The following is a 15,867-nucleotide window of genomic DNA, read 5'->3' as shown; positions in this document are numbered from 1 at the left end:
CATAATGATTAGACATTTGCACCCCTCACAAAGTGATAACCCCACCAAGTCTACCACCCCTCTGACACCATACATAGCTATTATAATACCATTGACTGTATTCCCTATGTCGTACTTTACATCCCATATATATACACACACACGTATATATGTATTCAACATTCAATATTATTTTATATTAGTTTCAAGTGTACAGCACAGTGTTTAGGCATTTATATAATCTATGAGGTGATCTCCCCAATAAGTCTAGTATCCGTTTGATACCCTATATAGTCCTTAAACATTATTGATTATATTCCCCATACTGTATTTCACATCCCCATGAAATGTGCTATATTAATGAGACACGGCCAAGATAAGAGAAATTCTCTGAGCTTCAAGCCATTAAAATTATGTTTCACTTTTTTGTTCTTTTCAAAACTTATGTGAGATCCAGCATATAGCCTCTCACATCAGAGTCAACATAACTTTACAGGCTCTCCTCCCAAGCAATAGTTTAATGCTCTAGGCAAACATGTATTAAAAATAATTAAACTACTGAAGACAATTTGCAAGTTGCACTTTCCAAGACAATCTTTATTGTTGTTGTTGTTGTTTTTACAAAACTGGGCAACATTAAATAAATTTGATAGCTTGAGGAAATAAACTTTCTAAAAAACAATTAAAATATTGGTGAACATTGAATAAATTTTGTAAGCATTATTTCTTCATTAGAAAAGGTCACATCTTCAGATTTTAATAAAAATTCTACTTCATTTTTTTTCTTGCCAATATTCAAACCCTCCCACACTTTGCTCTGTGCAAAAATGTCAGTCAATCCATGATAATTATTGTTTCTTTCTTGTACAGTGTGTCCACCTCAATTCTTTTGTCATTTTTTATGAAGATAAGCAACTCCAATTATAACCTTGTTACTAAAATGCCCTATTCTACAATGATTCATTTCACCTTATTCTTATTCTCCCTGCTCCATTATGGGTGAAAAAAAAAAAATCTCACTTCTCCAAACCTTTTTTTTATCTTTATCTAATTGCAGATAGGTTAATTGTCCTATTCTATTATGCCCTTATTTTTTTTTCTAATTCCTAACCATAGGGATTAGTGGGGCCAACTTACTCTTTACTTTATGTTACCATTTTAAAAGACATTTAAAGTGCCATATATCATATACAGAGGGTGCCAAAAAATGTATACCCATTTTAAGAAAGGAAAAAACTGTATTAAAATTGTAATACAATGAATGACACTAGCATTCATTTGATTAATGCCATCTTTTGAGCGAACGTCATACTACACATTGTGACTGTAATTCAATTCAACTTTGAAAAGTATTCCATAGATAACATCTTTTAAAATGTGTATGCAGGGTGGCCAGATGCATCAGTTGGTTAGAGCGGGAGCTCTGAACAACAAGGTTGCCAGTTTGATTCCCACATGAGCCAGTGAGCTGCTCCCTCCACAACTAGATTGAAGGACAACTACTTGGAAACACACTGTTCCCCAATACTCCCCAATAAAATTCATTAAAAAAAAAAGACCATCTATTTCTAGAAACAAAAAAATGTATGTATTTTTTTGGCACTTCCAGTATATAGTATATAAAATCAGATCAAGTCCGCCCCACTTTTCTGTATCATTCTTTTAGAATTACCATTGCCACTCTTTCCTCACTTATGTTTCTCCTGTTAGCCTGTACATTGCATCAATTTTATCTGTTTTAGCACCCAAGTTCCTTAAGACCTCTCAATGCCTACAGAAGTGCATTTTCATGGCTCATCTGCTGCAAGTAGCCATTACAAGGTATTGCATCTTCCCTGAAATGTCCATCTCAGCATCTCCTCTCTTCCACCAGATTAGTTTCAATTTAATACCCCCACTCAGCTGCTCTGTGACCTAATAAGCAAAACTGTAATTAAAGCATTTAGAATCATAGGATAGCAGAAGTTTCTGTGGCAGTAACCCCTTTCCTCTTCTAAATTCTTGGCTCAATTGCTTCAATACTAGTATAACCAATGCTTTCACTTCCTGAAACTTTTCAATCCATCTATGTCCATCACAAATCAGAATTCCTTCCTAGTAACCACTGCTTAAGCTCCCCTAACAAGCCCACAGAATAATCCTTAGGGAAGATGCAAAACTTTGGGGCACTGGACAATTACAGATTCTTGTTTTCCATTTTCAACTGGCCTTTGTGACTGCCTAGTACTATTTTTATCTATGTCTTATTAATTCCCCAGTGAATTTTCCCTACTTGCCATTCTCTATGTGGAAGTCTTCAGTCTTATGTCCTTCAATCCTTATACCATGTTTCCCCGAAAATAAGACCTAGCCGGACAATCCACTCTAATGCGTCTTTTGGAACAAAAATTAATATATGACCCACCTTATTTTACTATAAGACCGGGTCTTATATAATATGATACGATATGATATGATATGATATGATATGATATGATATGATATGATATGACACCAGGTCTTATATTAATTTTTGCTCCAAAAGATGCATTAAAGCTGATTGTCCAGCTAGGTCTTATTTTAGGGGAAATAGGATAGTTGACATTTAGATTTACTTTTATATATAGGAGACTAATCATTGAAGCAATCAACGCTAAGACTTGGGATACTACAAAATGAAATTAAAGGAGAAAGAACCTGGTAACTTTCCATTCAGAGAGTAAGAGAAATAGTCTAGGCTATCAGCACAAGGTGGAGGTTTAGGAGAGTAAAATAGGTCCACCTTGAGGGACTTGATGAGACTCTGGAAAGCCTTCGCAGTGGAGCTGGAATATAGGCTGGGAACATGGCATAGGAACCAAGGGGAAAAACACTTCAGGACTCAGCTCTAAAGAAAGCAAATGCATTATGAAGCATGGCCTGAGCATTAGATATAGGCCCCAGAAGTAAGAATGATCTTCGTGTCAAATAATGCATTTTGAGAGCAGGAGCCTAGAGCTAAAACAGTCCCAGGATGCAGGGGGTGAACTCGATCCACACAAAGAGTAGAACTAATCTTATTGTGGGAACAAATAGGTTCAATTATAAGAATGAAGAAGTGAAGAGAATGGAGCCAAACAGCATCTTGGCACAGATTTTTTTCCTTCCCCTTTCCCCATTTAATATTGAAGAGTCCATAAAGGATCTCTTGAAATATTTTAATTCTCTCTGCTTAAGAGTTGCGCCTTAAACCAGGACAGACTCACTCTCAGTTATCCATGAATATTGTATTTTAAGGGTCATATTACAAAGAGGAAGACAACAGAAATATATTATGATATTGTCTCTTTATTGACCTAGGATGAATGAGTGATGATCTCAATTTATATTCATTGAACAGCTTTTATCCTGAGAACAGCTGCGGTTTCAAATGAGTTCCTCTTTTTCTTTGTTTGATTTTTTTTTTTTTTAATACTTCACACCATTCACTTGGATTAGAATATTGAAACCACACTACAAAACTAGAGAGTCTTGTTGCAAGGCAATTAATAGCAAAAAAGGATCAAATTATAGTATGTTCCTATGTCTGTAGCAAATGAGGCCCCAACTTAACTAATTTTTATTTGCAAAACCCACAATATTCTATTAAGAAAAACACAGGTAACCATTCCACCTTTAAAGTTAAACCATACCTCCTTCTACTTCCTTCTAGAACATTGTTCTTACAGTGCTCTTTTGAGAAGTTTCATGTGGGTTCCTGACATTCTGTCTTCAACTTCCTCCTCACTCTGTCCTTCTAAAAAATTAAATAAATCATTTATTTTAACTTGACTGTACTTCCATGTTAACCCTCTCCTTTCTCTTTTCTGGCAGTTTTTTAGTTAAACATCTGTTATCATTAGAGTGCTCTTGAAGAAATCATACAAAGTCATTTTGATCTCTAACTTTAATATTAAAAAAAGTTGGTCAATGATTCTTAAATGTGTTTTTGTAACAAAGTTCTATAATTCTAAAAATGTGTTTTTAAAGAGTTACGAATTTACAGAATTTATAGAACTAAAAGCTATATGAGATAAGTTGGTTAAACTCCCTATTTTACAAAAATAAATATTATTTAGAATAGAGTATGTGCTTGAATAATATTTTTTCTCATTGATTTATACTTTTCTAATTGATAACATCAGTACATACCATATGAATGCATAAATAGCTGCCACTACTGTTATTTTTATGAAAATGAAGTACAGTTCTATAAAACATATGGTATAATAATCCACTAATTTTTTTTTCTTTTACGTGAATGAAATTCAAGCCATATTTTGAGAGCTAAAGAGAAACCCAACCATGTTCCTCAGCTTCTCAGTTAACTGGGCTGACACGAGCCTTTTTGGTCTGGTCCCAGGAATTTCTTCAATGCCTTCAGGAAGAATCTCCTTATGATATATATGCCTCTGAAAGATACTGAAAGGGAAAGAGATGGGAAGGAAAGATTTTTTGATATACCTTATGAGTGTTTTTCACCTTTTTGTGTTCTGAAAAAAAATTTGGTATAAACTTGCATTTTGCCCTCAATTATTTCAGTTATCAAACTAATGTTTCTTTGAATGGAAAATGATAAAAAGAGCCACAGGACGCTTGGACTTTATACAGTTTATTATTTATGTATTATATAGGTTATTGAATGATGTTTGCTCAAGGAGACTGTGCCTATTAAATGAAATAACGTATGTGAAGAAGCTAGAGCATAAGGAAAATCAGTATAAGTCCTTTTATTTTCCTATAAGATTAGAGAAGGGTAGAGGAAGAATCATCATCAGTATTTCTTTTTTTTTCTATTTTCCAACTTGTATGTCGTTACCACATCCTTGTTCCCAAAGTTTTCAAAAATAGTAAGCCCAAGATGAGGCAAGGGCAGGATTTTGCAAAATGTGGTTTCCCAGATCAGCGTCATCAGCATACTTGGGCACTTACAAATGCAAATTCTAGGGTCTCATCCCAGACCCAGTGAATCAGAAACTGGGGTAGGGACAGTTTATAACAAGGCTTCCAGGTGACGCTGATGCAGGGGACATTAAGAACCACCAGCACAGGGACTTTGTCACTTTCTTTTGCAAAAGGGCCTCCTCACCTGGCCTACAGGGTAGGGATTGCATTCTTTACTAATTAGTATCTACACAGAAATTTACATCAGAAGATTTAACATAATCAACCCCATATGATTCTCTTCACAGACACAAAATATATCCCAGGTCTTCAACACAGAGTTGGGGAAATATTTCTTGGCTTAGCTATTTTGTGCTTGCCAATGGCACTCTAATTTGATAGCAATACTATTTTCCCTGCCTCTTGCTTATGATATAAAGTGTTTGTCCTTTTGGGGAATGTTATGCTCTGCTTCAGTGACTGATCCACGAATTCAATTTTTCATTTATTTTACAGTTTGATTTCTCATTGGGTGAATCTCCCAGTGTCTCTCCTTGTACCACTTAGGAAAAATATAAACATTCAAACAGTGGAACGAGTTATTGAGAGTCATTTTTAGTGACTACTTTGGCAATTTTCAGGAATGCCCTATGAAGGTACTATAATATTTATCATTCTCTGAAAATATGTCTCCAGCATATTTTTGACTCTCACAGGCTAGAAATTTCCTAGTAGATGATATAAAGTGTCATGATATTGTACCAACCAGTTGGACCACCACCAATAATAACTAGCTTACATTCTTTCATTTTCACAGTATACACTGCTTAGAATCAATACCACAAAACTTTTGCAGATAAACAGGTATCACCTTGCAAATGCATCACCACGCATTTACTCTCTGGTTTTAAGAGTGAATCCATAATTATTCACCTAAGTAACTCAATAACTTAAAATTTTTTAGGTAAGCTGTCGAACATTGTATAATATTTCTGCTGTAAAAGACTTGCATTGGATCTATATAATGAGGTCTACCCATTTTTGTAGCTATTATGGCTGTAGATAATACACAGTTGAGTCACTCCAAGATAAAGAATAGTCTTAAGTATCACATAGAAAGCCATTTTCCAATGTCTTAGCTAGGATGTCATAGTATTTTATTGCATCCTTCAAATGCTTGTGCAGACGTTCCTTTCAACCACCTACTTAGGTGGTCTAGATGTCCCTGTTGATGTTACAGCTCATGAAACCAGCATTTGAGCACTTAATTATGTTCCAGGCATTGCTTTTAGATCTGAGGGGATCCTGTGGGATAGCATTCCGTGGGAAAGCTCAGAGAGGTCATGGGTTTGTCATTATACCGGACGTATACTTGGGTGCAAATGGTTTTAAGTATGAAAATGGCATTGCCATCAGGCCGTCTTCTAATGAGGACTTTGCTCCCACACAGCTCCTGGCCTTCAGACAATTCTTCAAGCTCCTGGGCCTCCCCTTCACTCATGTTTGTTCCCCAAGCTCGGGGCTCCTGGCATTCAGGGTTTCCTACTTGACTTTCTATATGCCGTCCTATACGCACTCCCTTTTACCTCTCCACCAGTACACCCTCTGATCTCTCTTTCTTTCACAGTGGCCCTTTTTGGACAATAAGCTGGATCCTGCTTATCCATTCCAACTTGAACCCCACTTATTACGAGCAGCAAAATTGCCTCCTCTACTTCCACTAGAGGGCAGTAAAAGCTCAATCTTTCTAAATAGAATTGTTTGATACCCTGTGGATAGTCACTGGGCTTCCAGGTAGTTTTAATCAGCTGACTTATTCTAGAAAGGGTTCCAAAAAAGTTGAGGAGGGTGTTTAGGAGTAGGGAACAGATGCAATATAAATTCTGCCTCTGCTTGAAGAAATATTTTATTCCTAAGATCTAGACAATGGGCTTCTCCATCTACAATGCCCAGTGTACGAACAAAGGAAGCTGTGGATGACTTGAGGGTACTATCAAAGGCTTCTGGGTAGATTACAGTAGTCTCCCCTTACCCACAGGGGATATGTTCCAAGACCCCCAGTGGATGCCTGAAACCACAGATGGTACCGAACCCTATATTTACTATGTTTTTCCCTATACCTACAATAAAGTTTAAATTATAAATTAGGCATAGTAAGAGATTAATAACAATAACCAATAATAAAAGAGACCAATTATTACAATATACTGTAATCAAAGTTATGTGAATGTAGTCTCTACCTGTCTCAAAATATCTTATTGTACTATACTTACCCTTCTTCTTGTGATGATGTGTTCACTGTACGTAACTGAGACTGCAGAAAGCAAACAGTGGATAAGGGGGGAACCACTGTATAGGAAAACTCCAGGCAGTGTGCTACATTGGCTGAAGCATCTTCTCTGACTATACTGACTTATTAAAAAAAAAAGAAAGAAAAAGAAAAGTAGTACTGTGACACTGTGACAGCACTGGCTGCCTGAGCTGTCGTGTATGTAATAAATGGTCTCTCTCTCTCTCTTTTTTTAAAATTAAAGTTTATTGGGGTGACAACTGTTAGTAAAGTTACATAGATTTCAGGTGTACAATTCTGTAATACATTATCTATATATCTCACATTGTGTGTTCACCAGTCTTGACTATAGATTGGCCAGGAAATAATGAGCTCTGTGTTCTGACTTGAAAGCATGACTCAGGTCTGTCCAATTTTTGCTTCGATAAACTTAAATTTGAAATAATAGACATGTAAAATGTTTTCTAGTTAGCAATGGAAGTTTAAGGTGAAAAACTATGATATAGTTAAAAGGCGCAAAGAAGCCATATGTAAATCGAAGTTATGAGGGGGCATAAAATAATGAGAAAGCTGATGTGGTATAAAGAAGCAGCTACTACCTGAGAGAGCAGAAAATAGGTGATCTCCATAGTGAGCTTTTCATGGCTTTCCACTTGTATTATATGGGTGCCTTTATGTAATAGGATGTGTATTCTCAACCAGTTTTAATTTTAAAAACTCAGCTTCTTTTTGGTGTATTCCAAATAGTCATTTACTCCTTTTTAGACCATTCTCTACCAGGTTTCTCTTGTTCCTAACAGTAGTTGAAGACTTATCTGTGTTCACATCCTGTCAAAGACCGTCCCTCAATGATTACAGTTAAAGCCTTTTGTAGACCACTGTGTTATTACTGGCAATAAGACCACTTTCCAAGCATTTTGCTGATTGCTCTTGTCAAGTGGTGCCTCAATAGAACTCTGAAGACTCTTTTAACCTCTGAGATGAAGGATTTGATTGACTATCCCAAGATGAGCCTACGAAGTGGTGATTCCCACTCTGGGAATCTCTTAGTTCCTTTTTCTCTTTGCTTGTGGCTCCTGGAATGATCTTCTCTTTAAGAATGGCTTACTCTGAGGAGTCCATTAGCAATGTAAGTCTACTCAGATCTTTTACGAGCTGGCCAAGAGTTACAGACTTTCATTTCACCCATTTATTTCCATAGAAACAGAGAAGAGCTCACTTGTTCCTGTAAGTTTAAGATTAACCCCCCACTACTTTCTTGACTTTGAATACACTAGTTAAACCCAGGATGAATAGTTCCTTTAATATTCTCTTTACTTGTCAGATGTGCCCTTCGAACCACTTTGTCTTCCACTAAGGAGAAATCATAGATAGACAGTACCCAGGTATATGTCATGACTTCTCCATACCCTTTGTCCTAAAGGTCAGGTACATAGAATTCAATCTTCTTCATTTAACATAGGTCCTAAACTAAAATACCATTGTAGTTCACCACTTAGTTCTTTTTTCTTGACCCCTGATTTCATCATGTCTGATTTATATGGTTCTATCCACTGAACACTAGGACAGAGCCATATGTTGTGTATTTGGCTTCTTCTATTTTTTTCCAGATTCACCCTGTATTATCAGTGGTGTGAGATGAAGATTAAGAATAAAACGCTAGAGTGTGCCATGGTGAAAACATGAAAAAGCACATATTGAGATAAAGAATAGCTCACTCAATGCAATATAGAGAGGATGTATTCTAGAAATGTACACTTGAAACCTATATAATTTTATTAAGCAATGTCACCCCAATCAATTTAATAATAAAAAAGAGTTTATTTGATAAGCAAAACCTCAGGCAAGTGGTAAAGTGAAAGGGACCGGTAATTTGAAATAAATTAATTTGAATTTAAAGAAGCAAATATCTTTAGACCATCTGCACATTTGCAGTATAGGATTTTTTTTCTTCAGCAACAGATTATTTGATAAGAATAATACCTGTACCATTTTAATAGCTTTCTAACTGATTTCCCTGCATCCACTTTCTTGTCCCATGATCCACTTGCCACCAATATATTTCATTTTCTACCAAAACACAGAGGAGATCAAGTCAGTTTCCTTTTCAGAAACCTTCAGTGTCTTTCATTGTCAAGAAGGGTCATTATGTGCATACCAAGCCATTGTAAGCATTTTGATTAATCCATCCTCTAGACTTGTGCCCATCAGGTCTCTACAAAATGAAAACCTCACCAACCTCACCATATACTACTAGCGTAAGCTGACGCTTTAGTGACTGCCAGCACCTACTAAGTAGTGATGTCAAAGCCCATGCAAAACTAGCCACAACCTGAGCTACCTGAAGGTCCCCTCATGAAGAAGTTTGCCACGTCTCTTTTTCATGATGAACTTTTGTCTAGAATATTCTTCCGTTTCTTCACGGGTAATTTCTTCTCACTCCTTAATACTTAGATCAGGATGACCCTGCACTGTGTGTGCTTTTTAAATCATCATTATGATATGGCAAAATGATGTGTATCTTTCTCCCAAAGAACCTGAAGTTTCTTATTACTCTTTGTGTCCCCAGCAGACAGAGCTTCACACTCAGCATATAATATGCTTCATTGGAGGAGGTGCATTGGAGAAAGAGAGGAAGACAATGTTCAACTGTCAGCCCTTTCAGGGATTAACTCAGCAGTGGAAAACCACTTTGGCCAAGGTTCCTCATTCAATGAATAGTCAATAAAAGGGCATAAAGGCCTGCCCATCTTGCTTCAACTTGGGACAGTTCTAATCATCCATCTAACTTTACTGCTTCCTGCAAGATTGGTCAAGGCCATTGTTGGGCATACAATGCTTCTTGACTTTTGTCTCAATCATTAGGGTTTAGAGGAATTACCCTCTTCCTTGCCCTCCCTTCCCCAGGTGTTGTCTAATGATCTGCATGAAACACTCCATCTCAGAATCTACTTTCTGAGGAACTCAACCCATAACAGTTGCTACCAGGAGTGCTCCAGGGAAGCAGGAGATACTTAGGAGTTTGGAAACTAGATCATTCACCATGCAGATAGCAATTGAACCCCAATAATGGTATTTGGGGGGCACATATAAAGTCTGGCACAAAGTTGCACTCTAGTTGTTAAAATTTCCACCTGTGTGAACTGGAATGGTGTACTAGCACAGTAATGAAAGGGAATGTAGTAGCATTGTGTCACTAGTTTGAAAAATATGGAGACAATAGTTCATTATAAGGTCAATGGAATTGAATGTCTCTTGCTCAGCTTAACTGACTCTCTGGAAAATGAAAACAACAAGATGAGAATAATTAATCACCAATTGAAATCTAATAAAAAGTCAGAGGGTCTCTTTGGTAGCATACAAAGAAGTTCTCATTCCTGTAGAAGGAGGGCAAAGAACACCGAGGACCAGGCAAGAGACTTAATTAAAAACAAGACTAGTCTTATATTAAGTTTTGCTCCAAAAGGCTCATTAGAGCTGATGGTCCAGCTAGGTCTTATTTTCAGGGACACATGGTAGAATAACCAAGCTAGAAGAATGTTTACACTCCCACATGGGGCAGGTCTGCAATGAAGGTCAGCACCCTCACGGGAGAAGAATGAATCATAATATATGGTTTGGAGATATTTGGGTTGATGCACTGACCAATTATTGAAACCCTAGACTCCCCTAATATCTCTGAGCCTACAGAAATTACCAACTACTTCTTATAAAAACTAGATCCCCTTGAAGACGATGCAGAATCTCTTCCACAGAAGATTTTTGCACACTCCTCTCCTAGCTGTCCCCCCACCTTCCCTCTTAACCACTAAGCCTATTGCTAATGCTAAATAACTGAATAACCCAACAAGAGACCTGATAATGGAGCAAAGAAACTATATTCTAAAGAAGTTTTAAGACCTTGCAGGAGCTATAGCTATTCAACCAATTTGTGTTGAGATGCACATGATTAAAATTCCTTTATAATCTGATGCTACTATAGTGTGGAGTGGACGTTATGCTTGATTCCTCCCAGAAGATCAGTTTAAACAATCCAGTTAGTCCACTACGCTAGCTAGGAGCCAGTCCTTTCACTACCTTCATGATATATTCTCAGTCCAATCACTTCTGATCTTCATTACTCTCACCCTTCTCCTAGCCACACTGTTCTTTTACCTGTACATCTGCTTTAGCTTCTTATCTTGGCATCTGTACTTGTCCTCTACAATGTACTCTGTGTAGGCAGAGTGGTCATTTTCAAAATGTAAATAAGATCACACCACTCTTCTCTTCAAAACCATCCAATGACTTCCTGATGTTGTCATATTTCAAAATGTCTAGAACAGTGTTTGACAACATTAGATGGGCTCACTAAGTATTTGTTAAATAAGTTAATCAGAAATGGGCCAGTGATCCAACTATAGTTTATGACATGTGAGTGGAAATGCATTAAGTGTCTTTTGAGAAAGGTTCATTATTTCTAAGGTAGACCCACAGGAAAACACAAGACTCTCTTTTTCCTCTGGATGCATTTATGTTGAGAATGGAATTGCAGCAGTTATGTTTGAATCAGCCTGAGGAGGAAACACATGGAAAGATTGAATGATAGGGAGAGATGGAAAGACCTGCGTCTTTGATGATACCACTGAGCTATCAATCTGAGCTTTCCCTATGTTGTGAGAGGGAGTAAACGTCTAACTTGTTATGACAGTGTTCTTAAAAATGTAATTGTATTTATGGTTTCTTTTCTCACAGCCCTTCCTACTATGTAATTCCATAGACCTGATTCTTTAGATACATCAAAACTCCAGATGTCCAATTCTCCATCTGTGCTTTTGCTCAGGTATCTCCCCAGTCCCTTGTTTCTACACATGTAAAATTCTACTCAACTCTAACACTTCTTCTTACGTGGTCCAATTCAGAAGTGTCCTTCCCTGTCATGTCTTCCTGACACCTCTTTGCTGATTACAATCACACTTTCTGCTATAGTCCCACAATTCATTGTTTATCTTCTAAGAATTGATCAATGCTACACCTATGAAAAAATATATAAAATAGATATGGTTTTTATTTTTTCCTTTGGAAAAATAAAGAATAGTAAGAAAGCATTTTCACAAATATAACTTAGAAGTAAAGCATATAATTTTATCATCTTCAAAATTGTATAGATTATAAAATTGGAGCTGGGAAAAACCTTTTTCTAGAATTCATGAAACAATGCTTTAGATTGAGTTTCTCACTTTTCTTGAGATGATTCTGCTTCACACAAATTGTTGTTCAAGAAGGATTACTGAGTCTAGAAAGGAAAGAGGCAGGTGAGTCATTCTTTCCATCCTTGCACAGAATAAATAAGTCACTGAATTTAACATCTTGATTTTGTTTATTCAAAGCACTGACTTTTTTAGATTTTTTAAAATATCTACATTTGAAAATAAAACCAAATAACCAATTATATTATTAACAAGATATTCACTTCATCTGTTATGCTATTTAAAATAATTTGAAAAACTTCCCAGTTTTATGTTTAATTATTTTATATTTCTTCTATATGTATGTTGTTAATAATGTTTATTAAAACTGAGTATTTTGAACATATTTCTGTGCTCTAAGTTTGTTAAAGTAAGAGGAGACCAATGGTGTGAGAATAAGCATTGGTGAGTCAGAAATCTGAAGGTCAGCCTCCTTCTGTTTTTTAAAATAACTTTAGACAAATGGTTTCACCCTCTGTTTAACTTGTGTTAAACATGGTCATTTCCCTTGTCTTCTTCCAGATGTATTCATTCAATGACTTATTTATTATGAACCTAGAAAAGCACAATGTCAGTCTCTGTAGAAGAAAAAATTTAAATATACAGAGGCTAGCAAAAAAAAAAAAAGTATACACATTTTAAGAAAGGAAAAAACTATTAAAAATTTAATACTCAATATATACCAATAACAAAAGACGAATACAAGTCACATTTGACTTCTGCAATTACAAGAGATGCTCAAAGTGGTTACCATCAGCATCCAGACATTTCTGATTACGTCAAACTACTGCTTGAGCAATGTTGACCAAAGTGTCCACTTGTATACATTTTTTTGGCAGCCCTGGTTTATATAAAAGACACCAGTTACTTCTTTTAAGCATTTTACAATCTAGCTGAATGAATAAATAATGTGATGTAGTCAATACTGTTTCACGAGTAGCACTTACCAAAATAACTATAGAAAACCAGAAAGATCTCTGTCAGGCAGGTAATCGTGAAAGACCTCACAGAGGGGGTATGTTTTGAACTTTGACCTTCATGTTTTTGACGGGATTAAGAGCATGGATTGTAAAGTAAGACTGCTCTGTTCAAACTTCAGGTCATCTGGAATGAATGCTTACTTATCTGTAGACATAACAATACTTATTTTATAGGGCTGATGAAAGATTTAAACAATTTAATACGTGCAAAGTCTTAGAACAGTGTCTTTTATGTTGTATGAACTTAAAAATGTTAACTATCGTTTTAGTAAGTGGTGAGGAATGGTAAGCATCCCAAGCAAGGAAAACCACAGGAGCAGACATCTTCAGGACTCTGTTGACCTCTGTGTTAGTTTCCTAGGGCTGCCATAACTCACCAACACAAATTGGGTGGCTTAAAACAAAAGACATTTATTTTCTCATGCTCTGGAAGCCATAAGTCTGAAATCAAGATGTCAGCCAGGCCACATTCCCTCAGAAAGCTTTAGGGCGAATGCTTCCTTACTTCTTTCAGCCTCTGCTGGCTCCTGGTGTTTTTTGGCTTGGATAACTCCTATCTCTGCCACCATCTTTACATGATCTTCTCTTCCATGTCTTCTCTCCTTCTGTACTCTTATAAGGACAGATGTCAGTAGACTTAAGACCTACCCTATGCTAGGGTGACCTCATCTTGAGGTCCTTAACTTAATTACATCTGCAAAGACTCCTTTTCCAATTAAGGTCACATTTACATGTTCCAGGTAAACACATCTTTTAGGAGGCCACCTCTCAAGTTAATATACATATTTATAGACATTTCAAAGTACTTAAAGGGGAGTTTTGGAATCGAATTACAAAAATGAAAAAGTGGCTTTAAATACCTAGGCACAAGGTTAGTAATATAGCCTATTGATCTTGGCGAGCCATTGAAAATGTGAGTGACAAGATGAAAACTGTGATTTAGAAAGATTAACCTAGTGGCCGAGACCAGAATTTGCTGAGTAGAGAAGAATTTGGAGCAAAGACTAATCAGGAGATATGTGAGAGAAGCTCCCAGGGAAGTTCAGACTTGGTCCAGCATCATGATGCTGGAAATCAGAAACATACTTTGAGGCAAACATTTAAAGAACTTGAAAAATTGGTTAGAGTGGTTAAGAATACAGAACAAATAAAGGGCTCCTCTCAGATATTTTGCATCAGCTACTCAGAGAATTCTAGTAGCATTTTCAAAAGCAGAATTAGGTCCAAAGAGGGAGCCCTCTTTGGAGGATAAGGTGATTCAATTTGTGTGTGTGTGTGTGTGTGTGTGTGTGTGTGTGTAGGGGAAATAGTGAACTTGTGTTAGGTATTCATGACCACATTCTAGAAAAGAATAAGGACTTGAAACATAGACTTGAGAATCTTTTTTATAATTATGATTCAATGTTCCTGAGAGAGTTTATGTCCAAAAGCTTTAAGACACTCTGTTCAGAGATAGTCCTTTAAATGCCATATATGGTAATGTTGTTATTTGGGAACTTGGCTAGAAGAGGGAAATTATAATTTAACACTTATTCAACCATTCTGCCAAAATCCATTTATATGAGATAAAAGAAATATAATGACTCTTCTTCCTTTCCATCTTTATTAGGAAAATAGCCTAACTTCAATCGGCTTTGTTTTTGAACTGTAATTACTTCAGTGACTGTGGTATCTGGTCATCTCAGCAAAAGCATTCTGCCAACATTTTGGGTCATTTCAATCTATCATCTAGATAAAGGTCAAGCTTGACCAAAAAGTAAAATTGTTTCTTCTGTTCTCTTTGCCAACATACTTGCTTTTTGGTTTTTGCAGATTAAAAATATTGATTTGCCATACTAATATGACAGCTGATACCAACTTTAAAACCTCTTTCAGTATTACTAGCATAGGGATAGGCTTTGCCAATAGAGTAATACTTCTTCTAATGAAAAAAATCTACTCTTTTATCTACTACATTGTTGTTAAGAGCGGTGCCATCAGAGATTAAAAACACAGTATATAATCTATAAAGAAGAAAGACAAATGAATAATCAATAACAAATAAATAGTAAATAATACCTTACTATCAAAATAATATCAATGGGTTGTCAAAAGACATGGAAGGAAAGTTCGGAGAAGCTGCAAAAAAAGTTAGAGATGCAGGGAAATCTGCACAAAGCGCACTTACACGTATCAGCAGGTAGACATTCAGACAGGGCTGTCTCCAAGTTAGTTTCTCAAGGTGAGATTCTTGAGCCACCACTACCAAGATCAACTTAGGGGCTTGATAAAAACACAGATATCTGGACTGTAATTCTGGGTACTCTTTTTCTCCTGAGGTATTCTGTTATGTGCTCTGTGACTATTGAAACATTAAGGTTGTTTAGAAGACTCCAACGAAAAAAAAAAATCCCTGGCTAGCCCACAGCCAGTGGTGACCTGAGATATGCAGAGCAGTTGCAGCCTCTCCTGTCCTCATTCTGGATGGAGAGGCTCAGCTTGATGGGAAGCAGGAAACTCCTTTCAGTCT

The 15,867-nt window shown here is 36.5% G+C and overlaps 1 long non-coding RNA gene across 2 annotated transcripts in view; it reads right to left on the bottom strand.

Annotated features, from left to right (window-relative positions):
- Nucleotides 1-515: 515 nt before the first annotated feature.
- The window catches only part of LOC109452884 (uncharacterized), a 173,052-nt gene continuing 157,700 nt past the window's right edge, over nucleotides 516-15,867 (bottom strand). Inside the window, exons 4-5 of one of the 2 annotated variants that reach the window (XR_012493886.2) lie at nucleotides 12,370-12,425; nucleotides 516-4,398 (exon numbers count right to left, since the gene is read on the bottom strand). This is a non-coding gene — a long non-coding RNA (uncharacterized LOC109452884). The remainder of the gene's footprint in view (nucleotides 4,399-12,369; nucleotides 12,426-15,867) is intronic. The other variant, XR_012493890.2, reaches the window with a different exon arrangement.

Source organism: Rhinolophus sinicus, chromosome 1 (assembly GCF_057876585.1).
Source record: "Rhinolophus sinicus isolate RSI-liver-muscle chromosome 1, RSI-T2T, whole genome shotgun sequence".
NCBI classification, from domain to species: domain Eukaryota; kingdom Metazoa; phylum Chordata; class Mammalia; order Chiroptera; family Rhinolophidae; genus Rhinolophus; species Rhinolophus sinicus.
Note: the sequence above shows the minus strand (reverse complement) of the source record. Positions and strands in the feature narration are given on the sequence as shown.